The following is a 13620-nucleotide window of genomic DNA, read 5'->3' as shown; positions in this document are numbered from 1 at the left end:
ACCATGGAAAGTCCCCAGTGCTTTTTCTTGATGCTCATGAAACAAGCATGTTTCTTTGCTCCTAAGGCTGCAGAACCTCATTCCATAGTTCATCAGGCACTCTATGTATCAGATCTAGGCCCTTAAATCTATTTCTCACTTCCACTGTATAATCATAAGGGATTTGATTTAGGTCATACCTGAATGGTCTAGCGGTTTTCCCTACTTTCTTCAATTTAAGTCTGAATTTGGTAATAAGGAGTTCATGATCTGAGCCACAGTCAGCTCCTGGTCTTGTTTTTGTTCACTGTATAGAGCTTCTCCATCTTTGGCTGCATAGAATATAATCAATCTGATTTCAGTGTTGACCATCTGGTTATGTCCATGCGTAGAGCCTTCTCTTGTGTTGTTGGAACAGGGTGTTTGCTATGACCAGTGCATTTTCTTGGCAAAACTCTATTAGTCTTTGCCTTGCTTCATTCCTCATTCCAAGGCCAAATTTGCCTGTTTGCCAAATTTGCCAAAATGGCTGTCTGCGAGGCCTTACAAATAGCTGTGAAAAGAAGAGAAGTGAAAAGCAAAGGAGAAAAAGAAAGATATAAGCATCTGAATGCAGAGTTCCAAAGAATAGCAAGAAGAGATAAGAAAGCCTTGTTCAGCGATCAATGCAAAGAAATAGAGGAAAAGAACAGAATGGGAAAGACCAGAGATCTCTTCAAGAAAACTAGAGATACCAAGGGAACATTTCATGCAAAGATGGGCTCGATAAAGGACAGAAATGGTATGGACCTAACAGAAACAGAAGATATTAAGAAGAGGTGGCAAGAATACACAGAAGAACTGTACAAAAAAGATCTTCAAGACCCAGATAATCATGATGATGTGATCACTAATCTAGAGCCAGACATCTTGGAATGTGAAGTCAAGTGGGCCTTAGAAAGCATCACTATGAACAAAGCTAGTGGAGGTGATGGAATTCCAGTTGAGCTCTTTCAAATCCTGAATGATGATGCTGTGAAAGTGCTGCACTCAATATGCCAGCAAATTTGGAAAACTCAGCAGTGGCCACAGGACTGGAAAAGGTCAGTTTTCATTCCAATCCCAAAGAAAGGCAATGCCAAAGAATGCTCAAACTACTGCACAATTGCACTCATCTCACATGCTAGTAATGCTCGAAATTCTCCAAGCCAGGCTTCAACAACATGTGAACCGTGAACTTCCTGATGTTCAAGCTGGTTTTAGAAAAGGCAGAGGAACCAGAGATCAAATTGCCAACATCTGCTGGATCATGGAAAAAGCAAGAGAGTTCCAGAAAAACATCTATTTCTGCTTTATTGACTATGCCAAGCCTTTGACTGTGTGGATCCAATAAACTGTGGAAAATTCTGAAACAGATGGGAATACCAGACCACCTAACCTGCCTCTTGAGAAATCTGTATACCGGTCAGGAAGCAACAGTTAGAACTGGACATGGAACAACAGATTGGTTCCAAATAGGAAAAGGGGTACGTCAAGGCTGTATATTGTCACCCTGCTTATTTAACTTCTGTGCAGAGTACATCATGAGAAACGCTGGACTGGAAGAAGCACAAGCTGGAATCAAGATTGCCGGGAGAAATATCAATCACCTCAGACATGCAGATGACACCACCCTTATGGCAGAAAGTGAAGAGGAGCTAAAAAGCCTCTTTATGAAAGTAAAAGAGGAGAGCGAAAAAGTTGGCTTAAAGCTCAACATTCAGAAAATGAAGATCATGGCATCTGGTCACATCACTTCATGGGAAATAGATGGGGAAACGGTGGAAACAGTGTCAGACTTTATTTTTGGGGGCTCCAAAATCACTGCAGATGGTGACTGCAGCCATGAAATTAAAAGACGCTTACTCCTTGGAAGAAAAGTTATGACCAACCTAGATAGTATGTTCAAAAGCAGAGACACTACTTTGCCGACTAAGGTCTGTCTAGTCAAGGCTATGGTTTTTCCTGTGGTCATGTATGGATGTGAGAGTTGGACTGTGAAGAAGGCTGAACGCCGAAGAATTGATGCTTTTGAACTGTGGTGTTGGAGAAGACTCTTGAGAGTCCTTTGGGCTACAAGGAGATCAACCCTGGGATTTCTTTGGAAGGAATGATGCTAATGCTGAAACTCCAGTACTTTGGCCACCTCATGAGAAGAGGTGACTCATTGGAAAAGACTGTGATGCTGGGAGGGATTGGGGGCAGGAGGAGAAGGGGACGACCGAGGATGAGATGGCTGGATGGCATCACAGACTCGATGGACGTGAGTCTGAGTGAACTCCGGGAGATAGTGATGGACAGGGAGGCCTGGCGTGCTGCAATTCATGGGGTCGCAAAGAGTCGGACACAACTGAGTGACTGAACTGAAGGCTGCAGAAAATTCTGGACTATACTGGACTAAGAAGCTAGTTCTATTAAGGAACCACAAGCTTACTCTGCTCTTCAGTGTGGAAATGTGTGTAAAGGTGTATACTTCTTTGGTTTATTATCAAACAAGTGTTTTAAGACATTTGGACTTCCAAAACTGTTGCTGAGTCACTTAAAATGTTACTCCTAATTTCTAAAAGTTTGCGTTTCTAATTGTTTGCCTTACTTGATAATTTATCATCTTAGTAATACAATTTAAATCATTATCTGTTTTACTGACATTTTAGGGTTTCCTGATTGGTTAGAGGAGAGGCTTGGGATTTCTCGCTTCATACAGAAGGTTGAATTAAGTGTAGTTTCTAACACTTTCTTTATTCAGATGGAGATTGAGTCTGCCTGTTCAGATCAACAATTGGATGGCTAACCAGCCTGGGGAGGGGAAAGAGAGGAGGACAGGGACTCCTTCCTGAGACAAATACAATCCAGAGCGCTGAAAGTAACACCCCTTGAGTCTTCTGAGGAGCTGGTCTGCTTCTGCAGCCTGACTGACCTGCTTGAACACCCTCTATGGAAGATTGTCTTCTTCCTCAGAGAATCTATACACAGTCACTATTTTACAGCTGAGGCAAGATACTGTTGGTCATTTTGGTCCAAAAAATACACAGAATAGGCATGTAAATTTTATGACTTGAGACACGTAAGGGCAATCAGAATTCGAGGGGGAGCATCCTCCTAGTGAACCTCAATTTTGAGTCTGACCAAGTCAGGCAGTGGTGTTCTTGGGGGAGACCGGCCAGGTCTGGAGACCTTGTGGGCCGTCACAGCCGGGGAAGGGGCACTTCCGGCATCTGGTGGGTAGAGGTTGGGGTACCACTAAACAGCCTATGACACACAGGATGACCCCCCTCAAGGCAGAATGGTCTTGCCCCGAAGGTCACAGCACTGGGTTGGAGGCAGTCTAATCTGAGGCGGGCCTTTTCTCCCTCCTGACTTGAGGTTTATCCTGCTCTCCTTGGGGTTCTGGGATTGCTAGTAAACTGTGGGTGATGGAGCGCTCAGGAGGGACAGTCCCAGCCATGCAGCCTCCTTCCTATAACAGAGGGCTCCTGACCTGGGAGGAGAGGCAACAGTCAGTGAGAGACCACCAGGCTGCCTGTCTGAGAGGGTTTCTCCACACCTTCAACTCTTGGTGAGGTAGGTGTGTAGAAAGGCACTGCTTTACACATCTCACTGTTTTGCGTCAGGATATATGCATTTCCTTTTTTTTCCCCTTTTGCTCAGAAGAAAGAAGCTGTATGTAAAATTTGCATAAGAATACAATCATTTTCTTCCCATTATCGGAACAGTTTGAGATTTTGTTTTTCTTGTTTGAATGATTCAGTGAACTGGGAAATGGGGAGGTTGAATGTAAGGTAATTCTGGAACCCCCCAAAGGGGACTCCAAATTTACAGTGATAAAGCTGCATATTTCTGCAGATGTTAAGTGGATATATCCAAGTTGACCCAATATACACTTTCAACAGGGGTACTTTGATCTAAACGTTCAGGGCACTCCTAGAAATGTTGATGTTCAGAGGCTTTAATGTTTCTTGAATGCAAAGGAATTCCTGTCTTAAAGGAGACCACTTTTTGTTACTGTTTTTAGCCATTAAGTTGTGTCTCTTTGTGACCCCATGGACTGTAGCCCACCAGGCTCCTCTATCCATGGGATTCTCCAGACAAGAATACTGGAGTGGCTTGCCATTTTCTTCTCTAGGGGACTGTCCTGCTCCAGGAATTGAAACCACATCCCCAAGCCCAGGAGACCACTAAATACTTGCATATATCTTAGGAGGGTTCTAAAGACTCCCTAAGAAATTTATGAAACCATACCCAAACTCTTAATCTTTTACATGTGGTGGCACTTTTAGAAAAGATTTCCAGGCTGGGAGAAATGAAACTACAGGCTTCATGGCCACCAGGAAACCCTGTTTACAAAAAAGGGCCATAATTTAAACTTTGTAATTTACACAAATATACTGGAGAAATTAAAGAAATGTATTGAGCTGGTAATTTTAAAAATGGTCTTCTACTTCAAAAAGGTCGATTCCAAAATACATTACTCAGGTTATAAAAATCCCAGTTTAGAAATGATACAGGTGCAAACTGAAAAGCTACTTATCTTCTTTAAAAAGCTTCTGTATTAAGTACAGGAAGGTATTCCAACAGAACACAGAAGATGCATGAAGAATTATTAAAATACTCTTGAGGCAAAGCCTTTCATACATTGTTCAGAGACTTTGGGGATGTAAACGAAGGTTCTGTTTCCCTCTGTTGGGGGATATAAAGTATCGCTGTGCAGTCTTTCAGTGGAGAAACCACCTTTCTCTGAGCATCTCTCTGAGTGAGGCACCTCTCGGAGGACAGCTGAGAAACGCCTACAAGTAAAACAGATGCGAACCCGGCCACTACTGGAGCTTACATTCCTGAGGGGGGAGGAACAGATGATCCTACACATTATCACTTCATACCAAAAAAGCGGGATTTCTGCCAACAGGCTACATTAAACTGAAGTTACTAAATTCCTTACTGACCATTATTTAAGAGTAGATAAATCTAAACATGAGCATACAAGTAAAATGAGCTATAATGTACGAAACTGTTATCTCTATCATTTGCTCTTAAAAACTCTCAGACAATATTACATTGTGTTAACCTATAAAACTGCTCTATTTCCATTAGCTGCGTAATTTTTCTTTTGAGTAATGTTTTAAGATGCCATACTTATCTGACAAAGTCTTAGTATCAACAGTTGCATTATCCTTTAATGCAACTTACAGTAATATTTCTTTTCTAAAATCCCTAATTCTCTTTGGACTGATGGTGAAGCAGTTAGCTAACTTTTTACCTCAAGATTTGTAAAGAAATTAAAATAGGGAAAACACACCTTATCACCTCAGAATTCCTGCGAACCATCTGCTCCATATTTGTTGTTGTTACTGTTTGGTTTTTTCAATTTTATTTTTCAAATTTGAGGATAATTGCTTTACAATGTTGCACTGGTTTCTGCCATACAACAATGTGAATCAGCTCTAAGTATACACATGCTAGCTATTTTTGAACACTTATTTTTAAAGCCAAAATTAAGACAGTAAAATCAATTGATATATAATTGGCTTCTGATATGAAAACTACAATGTAAAATCTCTAAATAGTGCATTGTCGTTTAAATATACTGTTTAAATGTACCTTCAACCACGTGTGTGTATGTATGGGTACATCAAGGTATATTAAAGTAAATCAGTAATAACTTGTGTATAATTGAGGAGAGAAGACTAGCAGCTCCCAGAACAGAACATCAGTCCCTGGAAGGCAGAGTTCCAGCAGAGGAGGAGGCTCTGTCTTCGTTTTGCTTCCTCATGGTCTGTCCACAGGCAAGACGTATCACCCTCACTGCAACATGTGATTCTGCTTTTCCTTCTTACTCTTTTTTTTTCCTGATTCCCCTTCTGACTGTGGTCAATTGTGAAAATAGTGAGGGTGCCTCACTCGGGGAGGAACTCACGTTTCTAACGGTCTTCATGTTACCCTATGTTGGGGCCATTTCAGAAACATTCTCCCTTTGATGAATGCCATGGTCAAGGCTGTCTTTGGCCAGGCATCCTTTGTGCACTGACCAGTCCCTCAGTCCCTCCTTTGTTGTTGTTTTCTGGCTTCACTGGCTTTTTGTTGTGGACAGCGGGCTTAGTTACCCTGCGGCATGAGGGATCTTAGTTCCCTGACCAGGGATCAACCTGAGTCTCCTGCATTGGAAGGCAGATTCTTAACCTCTGGACCACCAGGGAAGTCCCTGACCGGTCCCCTCTGGCAGCTCTTTATCATGCTGTACTTGCCCCGATCTCGTAACCCATGGTGCAAGGGCCTTTGGAAGCTGTCAGGGGTCCCTGTAACTAGTCACTTTGGCCTTCCCCAGGCAGCACCTTGGCAGCTCCTAAGGATTTTTCTCATCTTGCTCCTGTGCCCCCGGCCTTGTACATGCACGTGTAAAGGGCTGCAGGGGATAATTCAGCAGGAGTGGTATCTTCCAATTTCAGCAGTTCAACAGCACTGTATGAGATACATTATGTGTCAGGCTCACATGGGCAGGAAGGCAGGGGCATGTAGACCAAGAGAGTGGCTTAGCTATCTCCCCTTTAGAGGGGTGGGATTTGTAAATACAAATTTGTCTGATTCAAACAAGGAAAATGATTTTCATGTCACCACTTAGTAATTTCACCAGATGTAGAGGGTACCCATGTACAAAGGGCTGACACAATGACCATCAAAAAGACTTCTAAAATATTTTTTTTTAATTTCTGGATATGGTACTTTAAATGTGTCTAGACTTATAACAGGAGTCTACAATTTATAGGTTGGATTGTAAATAAAGCTGTAAGGCCCTACACATTCACTGTATCATTCAGAATCAGAAGAGGCAGTTAACTGTCACAATGGAATTGTAAGAAAAAAAAAAAGAAAACCTGGCAGGATTTTTCAGAACTGGACAGAAGCAGCCAGGTGCCCTACTTACAGACTGTGAACACGAGAGCTTTAACAGACAAAAAATGGGACCTTCATCTAAAAAACTCAGTAGGCTTATGAGACTTTTTTTTCTAAGATTTTTCTTTTAATGTGGACCATTTTTTAAAATCTTTATTGAATTTCTTACAATATTGCTTCTGTTTTGCATTTTGGTTTTTTGCCCTGAGGCACGTGGGATCTTAGCTTCCTGACCAGGGATCGAACCAGCAGCCCCTGCATTGGAAGGCAAAGTCTTAACCACTGGACCACCAGCAAAGTCCCTTATGAGACTTCTAAAGGTAGAATTTTAATGTGCGAGGTGAAGTTGTGCTCGGTCACTGGGCAGTCCTGATAAAGGGCATTGAAGCATTTCATTCAGGCTAAGAAGCCTGGGTGATTCACTTCAGGGCTCAACAGTTCGCACTGCTGAATAGTTGAACCTTCCCACAAGGATACTTCTGTGGGCCGCTAATACTAACATACCAAGGCCTCACAGCATCTCTTGTGGAAAGAAACTGGCCCCAACTGCTTAACAACTCCTAACTTTACTCAGTTTTCCTTTGAGGTTCAGAGACAGATAATCTGCTTCCCACTTGAGTTTCAGACTCAAGATGAAAAGCCACCCAGGAAGGTCCTACGGGCCTCTGGGCCTACATGGGAAGGCCCTCTTCTGTGCCCATAGCCTGCTGGAGGGTAGAAGTCAAGGCGCCATTTGTTCCAGGCTTAGTCAATGAGCATCAAACTGCTGAGTTCCATTCTACAACTGAATGAGACACAAGAACACTGCCGAACACACAGCACGTCTTCTGGAAGGTCTCACCTCTGGCCATATTTGTTCCAATTTAGATTCTACCCTCCCCCCGCCCCCCGCCCCAAAACCCCATGTCTTTGGCCTCAGACAGTAATGTTGCACTTTGCTCATCTCTGAACCAAGTCCTAATACCACAGCCTCACTATACTGAGAAATCACTTTTTGTTGAAAACTGACTCCAGCACTTTCTTGATGGGAATGAATTCCTCACTTGAAACAATCACACAATTCAGAGGCCGAGAAGGATGACGTATCTTTTTCCTCTGTCATCAAAGACTATGTCCTACCTGCCTCCCCCAGCCCTACCCCCATCCAGTGCAATAGGACATGTCAGTGAGCAAGTGTCTCAATGGCTGAAAGCTGCTGCTCTGTTCCCCAGGGATTTTCTAGTCTGCTCACCATGATTCAACCGAAAGATAGATGACTCACTATCGAAGACAAGGATTGACCCCTCCTTGAAAAGGACAGGATCTGCTGTATTCCCAGAAGAGAAAATTTAAAAAACAGCAAAGCCTTTCTTCATCTTTCTCACCAAAGTGCAAGGCAGATATTTCTAAAAACTGGATCTATTCCCACATGCCACAGCCACTGAGGGAGACGTGACACCAGTGTCCTTTACCTGAGTTGATGCTTGTGATGGTTGGAGAAACAGGAGCTCCTTCGATGTCTGGAGTGTGGCAAGAACCTCATCACATACACTCGTCATTGTAAGAGAAACTACATTGGAAACCATTAGAAAAATATGGTGGCCTCTGGATGATTAAGCCATGACAGGAATGGACCTGTACCTTGGGCAGCCAGGGTTTTCACAGTGAGGTTACACTCAAGGTGGCCCTTTCAGAGTGTGGTGCCACTCATTTCCAGGTGGACTGTGTGACTTTAAGAAAATCAGTACTGTAATAATCCTGGGAATCATCATTAATATGTGGCAGCAATGTCACATGAGAAATGCCTCAGATGGATTTTCCTGGTGGTCTAGTGGCCAAGACTCCCAATGCAAGGGGCCCAGGTTTGATCTCTGGTCAGGAAACCTAGATCCCATATGCAGAAACTAAGACGCGGCACAGCCAAACAAATAAAAAAGAAATGCCTCATAAATCCTCTTCAGTTCAGTTCAGTTCAGTTCAGTCGCTCAGTCGTGTCCAACTCTGCGACCCCATGAATCACAGCACGCCAGGCCTCCCTGTCCATCACCATCTCCCGGAGTTCACTCAGATTCATGTCCATTAAGTTGGTGATGCCATCCAGCCATCTCATCCTCTGTCGTCCCCTTCTCCTCCTGCCCCCAATCCCTCCCAGCATCAGAGTCTTTTCCAATGAGTCAGCTCTTCGCATGAGGTGGCCCAAGTACTGGAGTTTCAGCTTTAGCATCATTCCTTCCAAAGAAATCCCAGGGCTGATCTCCTTTAGAATGGACTGGTTGGATCTTGCAGTCCAAGGGACTCTCAAGAGTCTTCTCCAACACCACAGTTCAAAAGCATCAGTTCTTCAGCACTCAGCCTTCACAGTCCAACTCTCACATCCATACATGACTACTGGAAAAACCATAGCCTTGACTAGACGGACCTTAGTCGGCAAAGTAATGTCTCTGCTTTTGAATATACTACCTAGGTTGGTCATAACTTTTCTTCTAAGGAGTAAAATCCTCTTACGTATGTAGTAAATAACAGGGGTTCAGCCTGCATTTAGAAACAGGGTAGGGAGGAACTCTGAAGAGGAAAGGATCATGGATCTTACATGGATCTAAATGTAACATCTTAAGTGTTGTCAAAGAGGCAACAAAGAGAAAGATTGTAGCAGCAGAATATTGTATGCCTAGAATTCCATTATTACAAGCATTCTTCTATTTTGTTTTCTTTATTGTAGGTTTTAGGATCTCAGGCTTGTTCTTGTGTGCTGCTGCTGCTGCTGCTGCTGCTGCGTCGCTTCAGTCGTGTCCGACTTTGTGCGACCCCATAGACGGCAGCCCACAAGGCTCCCCTGTCCCTGGGATTCTCCAGGCAAGAACACTGGAGTGGGTTGCCATTTGCTAGCTGATGGAATTGCACTGCTCACTCCCGAGAATCAGCTAGTAGGAAGGATCTTGAAAAGAGGACAACACTTATTCCCTCTTCCCTTACAGGGCCAGAGGAGTAGAGAATTCTTGCTTCAAATGGTTATTTCTGATAAAGTGGTATACAGGGATAATCATAAAAGTATTCATTTGCTCCCCAGTGTGGAAACTCGGGTAAAAACATAAACTCTGGTTTTCTGATTAACAAAGGGGTCTTTTAAGACATCTGTGAGATGCCTTCAGAGATTATGCCAAGGTTCTGTAAAATGTAACCTTTCACCTACAAAAAAGCTGCTTACTAACTGGTTGCCTTACTTGATAATTTGTTGTCCTGATCATAATATTTAAAACAGCATCTGCAATCTTTTTCCCCTCAAGGAATAAATCAATACTCGTAAGGTATCCTTATTTGATTTTTTGGTTGGCCAGAAGAACTTGGTATTCTTCTCTTTTCCTTTCATGCATAAAGTATAAATAAACAGTGCATCTCTGGTTCAAGCAAATTTTTAAAATCTTTATGTTATTTAAATAGTCACACCCAAATCCAGCTGGTGGATAACAGGCACAAAAGCATGGGACAAACTCATCTGCTAAAGAACAAAAGTGAGGAACTTTTTTAAAGTTTTTTTTTTTTAAATTAATTACACGTATACATTAATTCAGAGCTGTTTTACCACCCCCCCAACTTCTTCCTAAATTGAAGAGCTCAGAATCTGGTCTAACTCATGTTCCACTTAAATCCTTGTGCAGACAGTATTTATTGGGTTCTCTACTGTTCACAGGAACCTCCAGCTCTGCTCCTGGACCACAGACAGAGTCCTAACCCCACTGATCCACTTAATACATGTACTGTGATTGACAGTGAATAGCCTCATCTTTGTTGTAACAGACAGAGCATCATTCTTATCACTGACAAATCATCATTCCCAGGTTTGGGCTTAGTACAAATGGGACACATCTTTTCCTTCTTCAAACACAAACTCCAATTCACCTCATCTTTTTGGACCACTGTGATTCTGCTTCTCAACTGTGTTTTACCTGCCAACATGTATGGGGCAGACATGGGAAAAAGTCAACTGCAACTAAACTGTCAGTGGATATGACTGGACTTCTGGCTGTGAAATTTGAGTCATGTTTGAGTAATGAAGTAAACAAACTAAAATGCAGCACAAGCACAAGAGTCAGCCCTTAACCAGTATCTTTCAAAAAATGATTTCAGCTAAGAAAAAAATATCTATTCATCTTCACAACCTGCTGACTCTTGAAAGAATGACTGACATCATTCCATTAAAAAAAAAAAGCCTCTCCTGCTTGTCTTCCTAGGAAAGGGTAATTTTCCTCTTGATTAAATGTTTATTATAGAAAATAAAAGCCAAGAGAAAAAATCATGCATAATTAAGAAGAGTCTTTTAAAATAAGACACAGGATGTGAGAGTGCTTTATTACCTGTAAAGCCCCACACAAATGCAAAGAAAGTAGGCTTAGAATCATCTCTGGTATCAGGTAGGCCTCTGTCCTGGTAACAATCTTCCGAGGAGGGAAGTAGGTGTGTGGGGTGTTGTTATGCCCAAACTGCAGAAGTCAGAGTAAGAAATAAAAAAGATACCACGATGCCCTCCAATCAGACTGCCACTGCAGTCCCTCAGCCCCCCTCAGAAGACCTCTCTCATGCCAAGGGGGGTACCTCCTAGCAGCCATTCCTGCCCAGCAGGGGACCAGATTATTCAGAAAATCTGCAGGGAAAGAGCAGTCCCTTCTTGCCACTGGACGTTCTAATCATTAGCAACTTGTGCTTTTTACGTCAAAGTGAAGTCTGCCTTTCTGCAAGTACTACTTGCCTTTGTTGGATCTCATGGAAATACTGTAAAACACACAAAATCCCTCTGCTGCTGACAGACCTTGAATATTTGAAGACAAATAGGACACGTTCACTCCTCTGCCCAACCTTTCTGCTGGTTTAAACATCAAAGCTGGAGATGTGAAAATTGGTGTCATTAAGCTAGCACCTACCTAACTAGTCTGGAATGGTTAATCTGAATCAAACATTTATTGCACACTTGGTGAGGGAAGCATATAAAGGCGCCTAGTTTCTGCCCTTTAAGGATACCCAATCTAGTAGATAGAATTAATCTCGGTTAACAAACATAGTGTATCCACTATGTCTTTAGGACTTTTTATGGCTGACCTTGTTCCAGATAAAAGAAAAAAGGCTTCTTCTTTTCTTGCCATATGAGAAAATGATAAATAAATACAAAAATAAGTATGTCTAAAAAGTCTTGATGCTGTTAACATCAGTATTGCCGCAAATGCACTCTGTCAAGTAATGATGATGCTAAAATGAATTTATCCAGTGAATGACAGATGAAAGTTATGCACCCACAAGAGTGATTTTCTGCCATAAGTAAAAGGATTCATTTGTTCTTTTTGAAAAGAATTAACAATAAAAAATCTAATTGCCAAGAAACCTGTTTGACTGTTGTATCTACAAACGCTACAGTAAAAAATCTCATATACACAAATTATTGTCCAGTACTTTAGATATTAAATATATCTAAACTAAATTTCCTAATTACATCATGATGCAGAGGAATAATAAAAACTATTTTAAGGTATTCCAGTAGTGTCTATGCACATGTAAACGTGTATAAAGACACACACATATAAATTTACCACAAACCTTTAAAGCTTCTCCCCAAATATATTTCATATAAAATGAACATTTAGCCAAAATAAATAAATTCAGAACATCTTTGGAGGTAAAAGTCACTTTAAATGTTAGCATTATTTTCCTTGCAATTCAATGGCAAGACAATGCAGGGGAATTCTTGATTGTGCAAAACAAAACCCATTTAATAAAACAATAATAAGTCTGTCTCTTGAAATACATTTCAGACTTAAAAGTCTTAAAACGGCAATTCTAGCATTAACACTCTTACAGGTAGGTTTCTGGAAATGAGTAATACATTACGGTAGGACAGTGGGGCGGCTTGTATTTTGTTATTAAGACTGATTGCTGCAACTTAAATAACAACGCGATCACACTTCCTCTTAAGGCCACTTCATTTCATTATAGAAATAGATCATACTGCCCAATACCAAAGCTTCTAATTAATACAAGTTAGCATGAAAACAGGTAAGTTAGATAAACTAGAGTAACTCGCTGTAGTAGACGGCGGCTCTGTAGCCGAGCCTGGAGCCCTGCTGCATATTTGCATTCCGCTCAGTTTCATGAATCACAAACAAATCGTTATTTAGGGTAAACTAAAGCTCACACCAAAGCTTCAGAAAAGGGCTGTTAAAGGTAGAGTACTTACGTAAAGGGTTATCAGGACAGGAGACAATGCAACTTATCTGGGAGGGTCTCTAACGTCCACGGGGTGCTAAAATGCATTTGAAAAGGCGACGTGGGTTCGGATGGCCGCCTCCCCACGGCCTCCCAGACAAAGCAGGGCCAGGCCCTCGGGCGCTCCCAGTGCACCTGCAATGCGGATCCCTCACCCTACAATCCCACCCCGGGGCTGGCAGGAGAGGCCCCTGGGCCGCCCTCTCCACCCCTTCGGATTGGCTTGGGTGCGCGGTGGGTTCGCACCCCAGCCTGAACTGTGGCCCTGGCAAGGGCAACCCCCTGCCTATAACGGGCTCGAAGACCCTGCAAGCAGCCGGCGCGGAATCGCCGCGCCTCACTTTTGCCCTCCTTTCCACCTATTCGTTCCTCACCCCCCGCCTCATCCCCCCGACATGTCTCCGTAAGGGGACACCCTTCCCCAGTCGGTAGGTCTGGACCACCCCTCCCCTTGCAGTGAGGGCTTGAAAATTTATCTAAACGAGTTCCCACTGCGACAGGTGCCGCCGC

The 13620-nt window shown here is 42.6% G+C and overlaps 1 protein-coding gene across 4 annotated transcripts in view; it reads right to left on the bottom strand.

Moving 5' to 3' along the window:
* The window catches only part of CCDC92 (coiled-coil domain containing 92), a 41348-nt gene that overhangs the window by 27237 nt on the left and 491 nt on the right, over positions 1–13620 (bottom strand). Inside the window, exon 2 of one of the 4 annotated variants that reach the window (XM_052654748.1) lies at positions 13082–13147. The exons of the other annotated variants lie outside the window; for them this stretch is intronic. The gene's annotated coding sequence lies outside the window, so the exon portion shown is untranslated. The remainder of the gene's footprint in view (positions 1–13081; positions 13148–13620) is intronic. 4 annotated transcript variants of the gene reach the window in all.

This window comes from Budorcas taxicolor, chromosome 17 (genome assembly GCF_023091745.1).
Source record: "Budorcas taxicolor isolate Tak-1 chromosome 17, Takin1.1, whole genome shotgun sequence".
Classification (NCBI taxonomy): domain Eukaryota; kingdom Metazoa; phylum Chordata; class Mammalia; order Artiodactyla; family Bovidae; genus Budorcas; species Budorcas taxicolor.
Note: the sequence above shows the minus strand (reverse complement) of the source record. Positions and strands in the feature narration are given on the sequence as shown.